Source organism: Rattus norvegicus, chromosome 10, assembly GCF_021556685.1.
Source record: "Rattus norvegicus strain SHRSP/BbbUtx chromosome 10, alternate assembly SHRSP_T2T, whole genome shotgun sequence".
In the NCBI taxonomy this organism is placed as follows: Eukaryota; Metazoa; Chordata; class Mammalia; order Rodentia; family Muridae; genus Rattus; species Rattus norvegicus.
Window position 1 is genome coordinate 53370890 of NC_141543.1, and position 13587 is coordinate 53384476.

Sequence of the window (13587 nt, forward strand, 5' to 3'; positions counted from 1 at the left end):
ACATTTTATGTTACCTCTGTCTACCATACATGGTATATTTGAGTGTTCTGAATTGTGTCACAATTTCCTGGTCATGGGAAAATAATAAATTATATCCCATGGTTCCCCAATCATATTTTTTTTACACTTAGGTTTGTGGGTTTTTTACACTTAGGTTTGCCTTAGGTTTGTGGGCTGTCCAATCCAACATCATCCATTCTTTATATTGTGGATTGGGGAGTTAATAATGAAAATAATATGATAAGCTATCATGTTTAATTTTTGAAACACCCTTCGTATCTAAATCCCAAGTTTTCCGCCATTGCACTGTCTGATTCTGTATCGCTGGAATGGAGTACAATAATCTCTAATCCTTTAATTCCCGTGGTGTGCCTACCATTTGTACGTTTTGTAGGATAATATGTGGTTTAACATATTGCACCTGTGTCCACCCTGAAAATCTGAAGGCTGGTATTTGCTGTGTCTCTGGAAATATGGTAACATTTTTGTCTGGTATAGTTTTTGTACTATCATTTACTTTAATGTCCCACGGTATTGGGAAATCTAGCCTTTGGGTGTCTAGTACTATATCACAGATTGATCTCAACTCACTATAGGACTTCATTCTATTACCTGTGTCCCAAAAGGTCTCATTACCTTGGTGCTCATCAGCAAGCATGAGGACTATGTGATTGCCCATTAAGTCCTCCTATAGAAGGGTAACGCTTTGCTAGGATCCTGCTATGTTTGCTATTCTCTATGTGTCAGTTTTATTGTAAGTATCAAGCTTGAATGGTATCGCCCTTATTGGTATCCAGATAGTACTGAGATATTCTATTTATCAATTATATGATATCGCTGAAGGCCTTATTTTGTTCTTTTTTTTTTTTTTTTTGGTTCTTTTTTTCGGAGCTGGGGACCGAACCCAGGGCCTTGTGCTTCCTAGGCAAGTGCTCTACCACTGAGCTAAATCCCCAGCCCCCCTTATTTTGTTCTTAATGTTTCATCCGAACTTTTCTGTGCTATTGAAGTTTTGCTCAGACAACTATAAGCTCTACTGGGGGTCTGTGTCTTTGCCGTGTTGTCTCCTACTCCTTACCAGGTAGCACATACGTGTTGTAGTATACTATATGTGCAAGATTGGGTTTTCTCCGGGGTGTCACTGCTGTCCCTGGCTGGGATCAGTAAGCCCTCATGGCTGTCTATAATGTATGCCCCATGTCATTGTTTCCCACCCTTGTTTTAGGTCGGTGAATTTTTTAGTTCTAATAGCGTAGTCCCAGGATGGTTCATTGTATGGCGTTAGGTTGCCATATCAGGGTAAATTAGGGAATTCTGCTACACCTAGCCAATCTGTTATGCTCCATTCCTATCTTAAAGGTTTCATCTAATTTTGCTTTCAAGCATTTGGGGCATCTGTTTCCACACAGCTTGGACAAAGGCAGCATCCCCGATAACAGGGGCGAGGGTTGAACAGGTATATTCAAGCAGTATGTCCCATCCATTGGTTTGTGAGGATTTATTGTGGTTGTGGGCTGTATGGTTGATTCTACATCGTCAGACCTTGCTCTTTTTACTGGTTGTGAAACCATCCATAAACCAGGCATTAACCAGGGAAGGCTGGTAATCCCCTGTCCCCAGTGTCATGGTGGTGCTTGTTTCTGGGGAGGCACTTGGGATGATTGCTAATCCATGTGGAGTCATAGGGCCGTCAGTCTGAAGCATCAACTCTGATGCCTTTGGCACTGACCCCTTTGCAGACGGGGTACCAGAGTGAAGGAGCTCCACTGAATACCATTTCCACTGTAGGACTTTCCCTTCCATGGGTAGACCAGCCCATGCTTCCTCTGGTGCCTTGATCCAGTCTAGGATCAGGATGGTGGTCCTGAGTATTACTTGCTTGTTCTGCAGCATGTTGTGGCAAAAATTTTAAGACCTTGCATGCTGTTCAAATTATTTTCTCAAATAGAGAGAATTCGTTTTCCGATCATGGGAAGCTTTTACAACAGAAGCCTACTGGCCATTCTCTACCATTTTTTGGGGGAAAGATATTCCAGTGTCCATACTGTTTTACGTACACTATGTCTAAAGATACTAAGTCTAAGTTATGGTTTTACTGCTACGAACAGACCCCATGACCAAGGCAACTCTTATAAGGACAACATTTAATTGGGGCTGGCTTACAGGTTCAGAGGTTCAGTCCATTATCATCAAGGCAAGAGTGTGGCAGCATCCAGGCAGGCATGGTGCAGGAGGAGCTGAGAATTCAACACCTTCATCTGAAGGCTGCTAATGGGAGACTAGAATGAGGGTCTTAAAGCCTACGTCCACAGTGACACATCCATTCCATCAAGGCCACACCTCCAAATAGTGCCACTCCCTGGGCTAAGCATATTTAAACCATGATATACTAGATCATCTGGTTGGATGTATTGTAGCTTAGAGTATTCCTTTATATATTCTAGCACTGTTTTCACAGCTTGTTCTTGGGGTTTATCCCAAATAAAATAGTTTACTTTCCTCGTAATATTCTACAAAGGTTGCAGAATGAGTCATAAGCATGGTGGGTGTTGTCTCCAACATCAAAATTGTCCTATGAGATGTTCTACCTCTGTTTGATTAGTTGGTGTTTTAAGCTGTTCTAATTTACTTATGACTTCTGTAGGTATTTCTAGTCTTGTAGTGGACCACATTATACCCAAGATCATGACCTTTGTAACTGGTCCCGATCCTTATCCCTATTGACAGACCAACCATCATCTCTCGATACTTTGGTTTGGTCTACTGTTTTTTCCTTTTCTTGTCTTATTATTGAAAGGTCATCAACATAACACATATATAGTACAGTTAGGTACTGGCATGACCTTATCCAGTGACTGTCTGAGAACATTATGGGCAATTATTAGGTTGTTTATGTGTCCTTGTGTAGTCTAAAAAACTTGGCACTGTCTTCCTTGCCAAGTGAATGTGATGTATCCTCTGCTTTGCGGATGCAGGGGTATGCCAAGGAACATGTCTGACAGATCTATAGCTGCCAGCCATTTTGGTGGTGCTTTCTTTCTTTTCTTTTTAAATATTTATTTATTTTATATGTATGTGAGTACACTGTAGCTGTCTTCAGACACACCAGAAGAGGGCATCAGAGCCCATTACGGATGGCTGTGAGCCACCATGTGGTTGCTGGGAATTGAACTCAGGACCTCTGGAAAAGCAGTCAGTGCTCTAAACCACTGAGCCATCTCTCCACACCAGTGCTGGTTTCTTAATTCTCATGAAAATATCTTCTACATCTGGTAATCGTCCTGGTAGTTTAGAGGACGATTCATTAATTCTCCTATAACCTACTGCCATTCCTCATTTACCATTTGGTTTTAAAACTGGCCAGATTGGACTGTTGAAATGGAAACTGAGTTGGTTTAATCACTCCTTCCTTTAGTAGGGTTTCAACGGCTTTGGATATTTCCCCACTTCCTCCTGAGTTAGGTATTGTGGCATAAACGAGGGTCTACTTGTTGGTAGTCTTATAGGTTCTATTTTTACTTCTGCTAGATTACGTTTTACTTTGGCAATCTTTTTAAAATTAGAAAATCAGGAAAAAATTTAAAAATTGTTGGGAAGCCTAAAATACTTTCTGGTGCACTGCAACATGCAAAACCCAAGGGAATTATTTTGTCAGACACCATTAATTCTATCTTATATACTGGTACTATGGATTCTCCTGCCACCCCGTGCATAATAGTGTTTATATATTAGTATAGAATAGTTTATTTAGGGCATGGAAAGAGGAGTTGGGAAGGGAGTGGAGGCAGAGAGAGAGAGAGAGAGAGATAGAGAGAGAGAGGGAGGGGGAAAGAAGGGGCAGAGAGTAAGCTATTATAATATATAATATATTATTATATATTAACATTATTGCCTGTGTCAATTAGCCATCTAACATCGTTTTATTCTTAATTCTTAGGGGCAACGTAATATATAGTCTTATTGGCACCTGACTTGATTCCTGTTAAAAGATATATGTGTTTGCTCTCTCAAAATTGGGCACTGACCGTTTCTTCGTACTGGTGGCCACCTTTGTGGTGGCCCTCTGTTCCCTAAAAAAGGCTTACATTTCTTCCTTCCAAAATTCCTATTTGCTGTACACCTCTGTGGGGCTCTGGTTATAAACGGCATTCCAGGTTTTCTGCCAAAGGGTCTAATGTTTGTGAGTGGTGTGAAAAATCTGGCTGTTCTCCTTAATTTAAATGGCTTTCTCCTTATATTTAGTGTTACTACTTTTTCTTGGTCTAACTCCCTGTATCCAATTACCTTAGAGACGGTTCTGCAACTTTGAAGTGGTCCTGCCAAATTAATTCTCACGTGTGGTGGTACCTCCTTAATGAAAATTCTTTTGAATTGTGGTGTAAATGCGGCAGCCTGTGGTATAGCTACTTCATCATGTATGAACCACAGTACTCCTAGTTTTCTCACTAGCTGAAGGGCCTCTTGGAAAGTGTTCCATTTTGCTGCTGCTTCAAATTGCGTAAGGTCTAACGATGGAAGTTACCTCCAGTGCCGTTATCCAGCCCAGGAGACGCAATACAGAGCCTCAAGCAGTGTCCAGGACTTACTCTAAAGTTCACGCACTGCTGGATTCTCTACTGTGTCCTCAATTTTCCTCATCTCTAATTCTGACAGCATGACTGAGTCTGCACCTTTCCCCCAGAGCTTTATCATATGGGATGCAGCCTTCATTCCATTCCGGGCACGCTCTTGTCTCAACTGACTTAGTTCTTGAGGAGTGCATGGCCTCATTTCTATTTGTTGCTCGAGCTGCTCCTCCTCATTGTTACCAAGTCCTGTGAATCTTGTAGGTGTGTTAACCTTGGGAGATGTCACTGGGGGGGATGTGGCTGGCTTGCCTGGGCCCTGGGTTAGGAGAGCATCTTTAAAGGGATTGTTCACCCCCATTCTTACCTGAGCGGTCAGCTCTTTGCACATTAGTCTGTAACGATGAACAATATGGTTCTCCTCAGTACAGCAGGAACTTCTTTACCAGCTGCATGCCCTAGCAGTGGTCTACTCCTTGTGGATTTGTTAGAGGCGCCCCAATCTTCACTTTCTTCAACCCAGCTTTCCTTTGACCTTATTCTTTGTTCCAAGCCATTTCCTCTCTGTGGGATCCGTGGCATCTGGGCTCACTTTCATGACTTTGAAGCCACTAAATAGTTTCTTCATTCTGGTGTTAATATATGTGCACTTTAATAGTTTATTTTTTTTTCTTTTTTTTCGGAGCTGGGGACTGAACCCAGGGCCTTGCACTTGCTAGGCAAGCGCTCTACCACTGAGCTAAATTCCCAACCCCCAATAGTTTATTTTTTTATACTCTACCCGAAGTTAATTTGGAGTGGGTTTCTTATTACTTTTTCCAATAATCTATCCGCCCTTCTCAGCAGGTGTTTGGCCCACAAGCCAGTCTCTCGTGGGTTTCCTTCTGCTCTTCCTACTAAGTAGGGAGCAGTTGGCATTAAGGTGGTGTGGTCTAGTGATGGGATCCCTCCCCTTGGTTCTTCCTAGCTTCAGCAGCACTTGGCTTTGGGGGTGGTGGGGTGGTCCTTTCTTTCACTACCTCCCTTAGAGCTCTGCCTAGCTCTGTTCCTGGGCTGCGATTAATTTTGTACGACCAGAGGCTTGCTGCCAATTTGGTGGAATTTAAAATAATCAGGACTAGCATGGTTCTTAGAGGGTCCAGTTTCCTTCTTGGGATCCCACCTTGAAGGTGGAATCCTGTCGACTACGCCAGTCATGCCCAGCTTAAGGCTGGGAAGGAGAGGCAGTCCAGAAACTTCAATCTCAAAGTTTATTCACTACGATGACAAGCATCACTCCACAACACACACGCACACGGGGTACCTGACTCAGAAGCAAGTTGCAGAGGGGCTCACAGGCAGTCTCCTAATCAATCCCTCGTTCAGCGTGCGTCAGGCGGCATGGGATTGTGGCGGTTCCTTCCTCTGGATCCTCTATCTCAATGCAGCCAGGGCAGATCTCCAGGCATCCTCTGGTCGGAGAGCAAGACAGCGTAACAATCTTTCCCGATACAGCAGGGCCGATGCACATATGAGCTCACAAAGACAGCACACACAGGTTCAAGCTAGACCATGTGCTAGCATGGAGAGGGAGACATTGACAGGACTCACTTTTTAGCTGGGAAGTTATATACAATCAACATCCACTGGCAAAGGGACAACCAGTATTCTTCAGGGAAGCATCACTGGGTACTGTGCCCAGGAGAAATTAACTGGCTAACACAAAATGAGCTCAGTGCTATGTGTTTGTGGCTTTTATTTGTTTCTTTGTTTGTTTCTTCCTTCCTTCCTTCTGCCTTTTGCTTGTTTATTTTGATTTTCTTTTTTTTTTTTTTTGAGCTTTTTCTGGAAAAACAGAACAGTGGGCTGTAGCCTCCTGCTAGCGGCACGAGTGGCTCCAGGGATACCTTGCACCTGGGAGATTGGTTTATCGCCTGCCTAGAGCAGAATGCGACAAGCATTACAAAGCATGATCACACACAGGCAATCTCAAGAGTTTCTGGGCTCAGGCTCTGCCAATCATGTGATCCAGGCCTTGACTCCGGTTCTTAAATGTTCACTCTGATAGACTACTTTGGAAGCAGCCCCATCTTTCAGAGTGTGATGTGCACAAACAGAAGCTTCTTCTAGAAGACATTTCTAAATCATCGAATCTTACAGGCCTGGATAAGATGGACCCATATGCTGGCTCTGTTTATTATTAAAGCGATTGGCACACCCAGGGTTCATGTCATTTTTCTCATGTAGCCACTAGAGGGCGGTGCCAGACTGCAAGTTGGCCCTCTACAGACCATGTTCCAAACCTTAAGACTTGGAAATACTCATTAGCTTTTTTTCTTCAAGAAAATCTGGAAGGTAAAGATCCTTTGTAACAAAGAAATATAAGACTATCCACTAAATGGACACCTGCTGAGGTGGCTGCACTGACTCAGAGATATGAGGGAGTCATTTGAAAAGTGTTCCTGCCTGGGGTACCTCTTCCTCTGCTTGGTGTGTTCCGAGGGGGCAGCACCTTAGAAGTGGCCATGATGAGGTTCACTAGTCACTGGAGATGGGAAATTGTCCTACAAGCCCTGGATAGTTGTCATGAAAGGAGTAAGCCTGTCTCTCTTGCTCTCTCTCTGATCTTAGTGCTCAAGACTGGACTCTTTCTCCCACATAGGATTCTATCGCAGGCCTTGGAGCCTTTCTCAAAGCTCCTACTATACGGTTTGGACTTTTAGCCTCCGTGGCTATGACTAAATACATTATTGCTGTTGTCGTTGTTTTTTAATGAAGTTAACCCCTTATTGTGATGAAGCTCACTAATTTGTGTCAGTACACACACACACACACACACACACACACACACTAAAAAAATTGTTTTCTTTTTCTTCCCCTTTTTTCTTTTTCAGAAAAACACTTTTGCATTGGTTTTTATAAAAAGTATGATTATTTTGATCTTTGTATAATGGGAAGACAAATTCTTGCTAATTTTAAATAAGATGAGTTAGTGTTTAAAATTGATCACTGAAAAATCTACACACACGCGTGCCCACACGCACTCACACACAGAAGTTCCCAGCAAATTCTGCCTTTGTAATGATAAGGATGTTGCAAGGATAGAGTATTACCTGACAGGTAGATCTTTTAAAACCTTATTTATTCATATGGGAAGGGGAACGTTTATCAATTTACAACCTTGAACAGTAGACATTTAAAATAAAGTGTTTTCACAGAATTGATTCTTAGGATATAATGCTAAAAAAGAGATTCCTTGACTATAAAAATTTGAAAGGTTGAAGAATCTAATGACTTTAGAGTTCGTGTTGGGCAGTGAGTTAAACAAGAAGGAGCTATGAATGAGTGTCCAGGCATTTCCTGTCTTCATCAGGGAGACCATGGCTTAGAATCCATTTAAATTCTGCTACTTAGAACGGTAAAAGAAACCAGCAGCATTCGAAATATTCCGGAAAACCTTCCTAAACCAGCTGAGTGAAACAATTCATTTATAAGAATTTTAATTTCTCTCATTCCTGGGTTTTAAGTCTCTGCTGTCCTCCAGAGCTTGAAGTGTGTGAGCAAAGGACTTCAGCGAAAATTTTTGGTCACCCCAACCTCGGCTTAAAAATGGAGTGTGAAGTCCTGTAGCGAAGTCTCCAACACCTGGATCAAAATTAATCAGCCAACCAAACAAAACTCTGAGGGTTTAAAACGGAATTCTTCATTCTATTGTTCCTCTACATATTTAAATATTCTTATACAAGCACGCTGGTATAAACTACAGCGAGCTTACATTTCCAGCTTCCATTTGATCATCTGATTGATTTGGCTCTTTGCTTAATTTCTGATCTCAATGCTGGGGCGATTTTCATATAAATGGCCGAGTTTCTTGTCAGCATAGAGAAGAATTGGGTAAGTCATGTCTGTATATTTGAAAATGCCAGGGCTTTGGCCCTTCTAGCTCACATGGGAAAACAGGTATTCATGACCCCGACGTGATTTGAACACGCAACCTTCTGATCTGGAGTCAGACGCGCTACCATTGCGCCACGAGGTCGCTGATACAGAATGAATTTTGATTTTCTAAGGCTCCAGCATCCTGGCAACTTCCTCTGCTCCTTCTCCTGGACCGTTGGCGCGCGGAGTTCCCAAAGCTACGTAGCGGGCGAGCCCAGCCCTCAGGCGGGTCCTGTCCCCAGGGCGGGGAGGAAGAAAAACCCACCCCTAGGTCATACTCACATGCTCAAGAACGGAATTGTGCATTCCTCCCCCCCTTCCTTCTCTAACTATAAAACTTACACGTATTGAAAATTGGACATCATGGGAAAGGCTAGCATCATAAAAACTAGCAACCACACACACCGCCCATAGGGTTCCGACGCCAGCAGCCAGATGAAGGGGCGGAGCCAGCCCTGCAGTCAGCCAGAGCCTTGCCCGCCAGGCGCCAGGCGCTGCCTCTTCTCCGGACCTGCTGGTTTATCATCACAGGTGCACCCATAAACGCGGTGGTTTTATGTGATACGCAGCTCACTTTTAATCTTCGGGAGGTTTACTATCCGTCTCTTTTTCTTCACACCGTCCCCTCCTCATCCCTTAACGGAATGGCGCCCTTTTCAGCATCCAAGGGGAAGCGGCTGCACGCTGTTAATAGGTTCTATACTTAGATCTATAAGAGGGCCGACGAGTTTCTTCATTGTAAAGCTATTCTTCCTTTTAAAATAATAAAACAATATGCCCAGGGATGAGGCATACTACCAACCATGCATACATATTTCTTCTCACCCTTGCAGCCACTGATCGCAGTATCCACGTTTGACTAATGGTGATTTTCATCTACACTTCCTGTTGTATTACTCCTTTGAGAGAAAGCTGGTTTTTCTTATTTACACATGTACTTAATTATTTGTTTGCACCATACAGACACATGGATATTGTTAATTTATATAATGTTGTTCTTTGTTTTGTTGTTAAAATGTTTTTAACTTCAGCCATTATAAATCCTTCAGGTGGGCCCTTGTACTTCTGATACACTACAACCTTCTGCCTAAAAAACGTTCTCGATGTGTTTTGTGTTCTTGATATCCTTTTCTATTCTAAAGTTACACTTTAAGTTTCCTGCACAGTAAGCGATTTAGTCTTTGAGCATTTAACCCAAGTACACCTCAACACAGTTTAATCTGCCTTTAACTACATGCTGTCTCTTCTCATTAACATCTACTAATGTATTCCCTTTGGCAACAGAGACGGATACAAAAGCTTACCCCAATCCTGAACATTCTTCTTCTTAGGGGTGAGTATCTTCTGCATTTCTGATGCCACAGCAGTAAAATCTCATCATCTCAATGCAGGAAAGACAGACATTAGCAACTGTGCTCACTTGTAGACAATCCAGAAAAGCAGCCAGCAGATGGAGTTCACTGTGTGGTTAAAATGCCACAAACACCTGCTTGCTGCTGCCCATAAGAAACTTTATTTCCCTTTTCTGATGTAAATGCTGGTAGTCCAGGAAGGTTTGTTTACAATGGTCTTAAAGTTGAGCTGTTAAAGTTGGCTCAGTAAAACACTGACTTGCACAGACAAAGGAAAATGCAAAGCAACCCGTACTTGATTCCTGCCTCCAATTTTTCCACTTGAAATTGTATATACGTATGTTAGTAGTTTTTGATCCTGTCAGGAGACATACCCTAATATTCAGAACTACCAATGAGAGTGAAGAAGAATAGAAGTTTTTGGATTGTGTGTGCAAAATGTTTCCCATTGGAATAGACTCTAAAGCAGTTTTCCCACACAGGAGGATGCCCTATGCCATGCTTGTAACACATTTAACAGAAAGTGTTTAAGTTGTAACACATTAACAACAGAAAGTGTCTTCCAAAAGGCCAATGGATCTGGCCTTCCTTGCCTCCCACATGGCACCACTGGCGGCACTCTGGAAGAAAAAGTGACTTTCAAGTCTTGAGTGGCCTCTCACAGTGGACAGTGGAAGGCCAGACTGTGAACCAAAGTTTAGTGGACATGTGGGACCATCTCATTTCAAGGACTGCCACAGTGCCTGGCCCCCAATGCTGATTCCTTCTGTAGGCGAAGGGTGCATTTGTGCAAGCAGCTTTTTTTTTTTCTTTTTTTTGGAGCTGAGGACTGAACCCAGGGCCTTGCGCTTGCTAGGCAAGCGCTCTACCACTGAGCTAAATCCCCAACCCCCGTGCAAGCAGCTTTTAAAGCCACTTGTTCCTGGGTGCTTTGCCTGGGTTGGCTTGCAGGAGTCTACTTTGCTCAAGCAATGGCCCCCAGAGTTCCTACGCTACCTCTCCTGCTTTGCTGGTCAGGAGTGGGAGGCACAGTGCTGTCAGTCAGCAGGCAACGCAGTGGCGTCTGGGAAGGGCTCCTCTAACCGGTTGACACTTGCTAATAGGACAGGACCTTCCAATCTCATTCTGTGCTCTCCCTGCCCCAGCCCTATGGCACATTATTTGCACTCCATTTCTCCAGAGAATGCTGTTTCCGGTTGATGGATTACGGTGTATCTGGGTATGAGGTGTCCTCATTACAGTGCAGCTTGATTCCGTTTTTCCTGGACTATGATTTCTCTTTGACAGTGAGATACTTGGCTTTCCTTAGCTACATGCTTGTGTGTATGTATATCATACTTTAACATGTGCGTGTGCAGATGTGAATGATTATGTGTGCAAACAGGTGTGTGTTTCATAATTACTGACTGCTGGAACATCTCTGAACAAACTTTGCTAGATCTGGACTAAGGTCCCCTTTACTGCTGTATCAACCTCCCTTACCCAAGCCCTTTGCCAACTCCTGTAAGAATGCTGTTCACCTCTCTCTCTTTTGCAGACCCTTCCTTCCCTGGGAGAGGCTGTGCCTTGTGTTTGCTAATAATCAGTCTTACCTGTTCAGAACTGTAACTCTGTCACAGCTGCGTGAACTTGGGCCTTTCTGGCTGATCAAGTTTCCAAACACTGGGTGCTCACCCCAGGGCTCTGCCAATGGAATCTGTTAAGGAGTAAAGCTCTGAGGTAGCGACTCACCAGAGTTCCTTGCAGCTGACAGACATGTTAGTTATAAAGTAGTTACAGCCTAGTTCACGAAAGTTACCAACTGTTTCTCTTTCTAGAAAGAAGGAAGAAGTTAAAATTCTTTGAATTAGCACCTGGTGTCAGGTGGAGTGCAGAGAGGGTGTTAGAGCAGTGATGGAAGGACCCTGGCTGGTCAGACAGGTTGGATATTATTAATAATCAGGATTGGCTTCTAAATACTAGTAGCAAGATGACTTCTCATTTGTCGTCTTAGGTAAATTACAGATACATGAAAAGGCCAGTTATCACACACTAAGATTAATAAAGAGCACTTCAAATTAACCGCGTGAGGCTGCGTGTCACGAGGCTTTTCAAGATGAGGCGCTCAGACTTTCTCTTCCTGCATCTAGCTTGCGTGGCCACCTCAAAAACCTCTCTCACTTCATCTTTGGTCTTTGCTGAACACCCCATGTACCCCAAATCGCCATTCCTGTTTGCCATATCTCTGCCTTCAAAAATAAGGAGCGCTTCACGAATTTCGTGTCATCCTTGCGCAGGGGCCATGCTGGTCTTCTCTGTATCGTTCCAGTTTTAGTATATGTGCTGCCGAAGCCAGCACGAGAGTTGTTTTCTTATGTAAACATCACATGTTCATTGCAGAGAGCACTTTAAAGGTGCAGAAAACCACAGAAAAGTTAAGTAATACCTTACAGTCGGGTTACTCTGTAACCACTAAGGTTTTAAAGACCATTCATCTGTCTCAAAAATTCACAGAAGTACCAACATCACGGTTAGTTTATAACATACGTGTTATGTTTGCGGCATTCACGTTTTCCTATGTTTATAGTCCCTTCACCTGTTTGTTGGTCCTTTCTCCTTTTCTGTCTCCCCTCAAGGTCACTAATACTTATGGCCTGACATGCCTTCTTCTGCATATGTTTTCATGTAATCACTTGTGTGAGTACATGTGATAATTTAACCAAAATTAAATTTGTGCATACATTTATTATAACAAGACATTATTCATAAAAATTAGGGGGGAAATCTTGAAGTTAGCCTATCTGTATATTAAAAGTTACTTCTACTGTTCTGAATTATCCTTTTAATTGGCCACTTCTAATTCTGACTTCTTTTCTGCCTTACCAAAACAATGGTTCAACAACAAAGATCTTTACCTATTTGTAATCTTAAGCCTGGTGATGCTTTATTTCTAAGGATCAGGGTCCCAGGTGAGAATGGGTAATTTAACTAGACCGTAATTGCTGGGTTGCTAGTGGAAGCGTATGCTGCACAGTCTTTAAGTAAGAGCACATGGCTTCCCTAAAGCCTACCCCCAAAGAAAGGCCAAGTTTTGCCAACTCTAGAAGCAGAAGTTGCAGTTCATTAGCTTATATTTGCACTTCCCCTGACTGCTAATTAGGTTAAAATCTTCTCATAGGCCACAGTCATATGGAATCCCATTTAGGAGACATTCAGTCTAGATGCGTTAAAGACTTAAATGTAAACACTAAGTTATCAAACATTTCCAAACAAAATTTAGATTATGTATCACTTAGGGACCAAAGGTAGCCTGTGGGAGCCGTATTGGATTTGGGCCTGGTTGCTTTGTCACTGTCTGGCCTTAGTCTTAGATTGTAGCATCAAAAGCCTCTCCCTGATATTTTCGGCACAAGAAGTTTACATTCACAAAATGTTGTCAGCCTGAACAAGACCCTTCTGGGTCTCTAGCAAGGTTTGACCCCTGCTGAGCCCTGCCCTTGCATGTGGAAGCCTTTTGTCCCCTACTGGGAGCAGTCTGGCCAGGTACTTCTCACCTGAGTCAGAATTAGGCTGGCCTTCCTGGTTATTTCCCTAATTTATTCAGGCCACATAGTCGGTCCTTTGTTTTGAAGTCTCAGCCAGGGTTCCCCACTGTGCTTGACAGATACCTGCTAAGTGGTGTTCTTTGGATATATAGTTTGGTCAATAAAGAAACCAGAAGCTCTCTTCCTCTTCTGGCTTGACACGAATAACCTGTGTGTGTGTGCTTCTTT

General features: G+C 43.0%; 2 non-coding genes across 2 annotated transcripts; both read right to left on the minus strand.

The window, feature by feature from the left end:
* Positions 1-8511: 8511 nt before the first annotated feature.
* Trnaw-cca3 (transfer RNA tryptophan (anticodon CCA) 3) lies at positions 8512-8583 on the minus strand. Its single transcript has one exon. It is a non-coding gene; the product is annotated as a tRNA-Trp (tRNA).
* Positions 8584-12067: 3484 nt separating this feature from the next.
* Positions 12068-12173, minus strand: LOC120095502 (U6 spliceosomal RNA). The gene has a single exon (XR_015632523.1). It is a non-coding gene; the product is annotated as a U6 spliceosomal RNA (small nuclear RNA).
* Positions 12174-13587: the final 1414 nt, after the last annotated feature.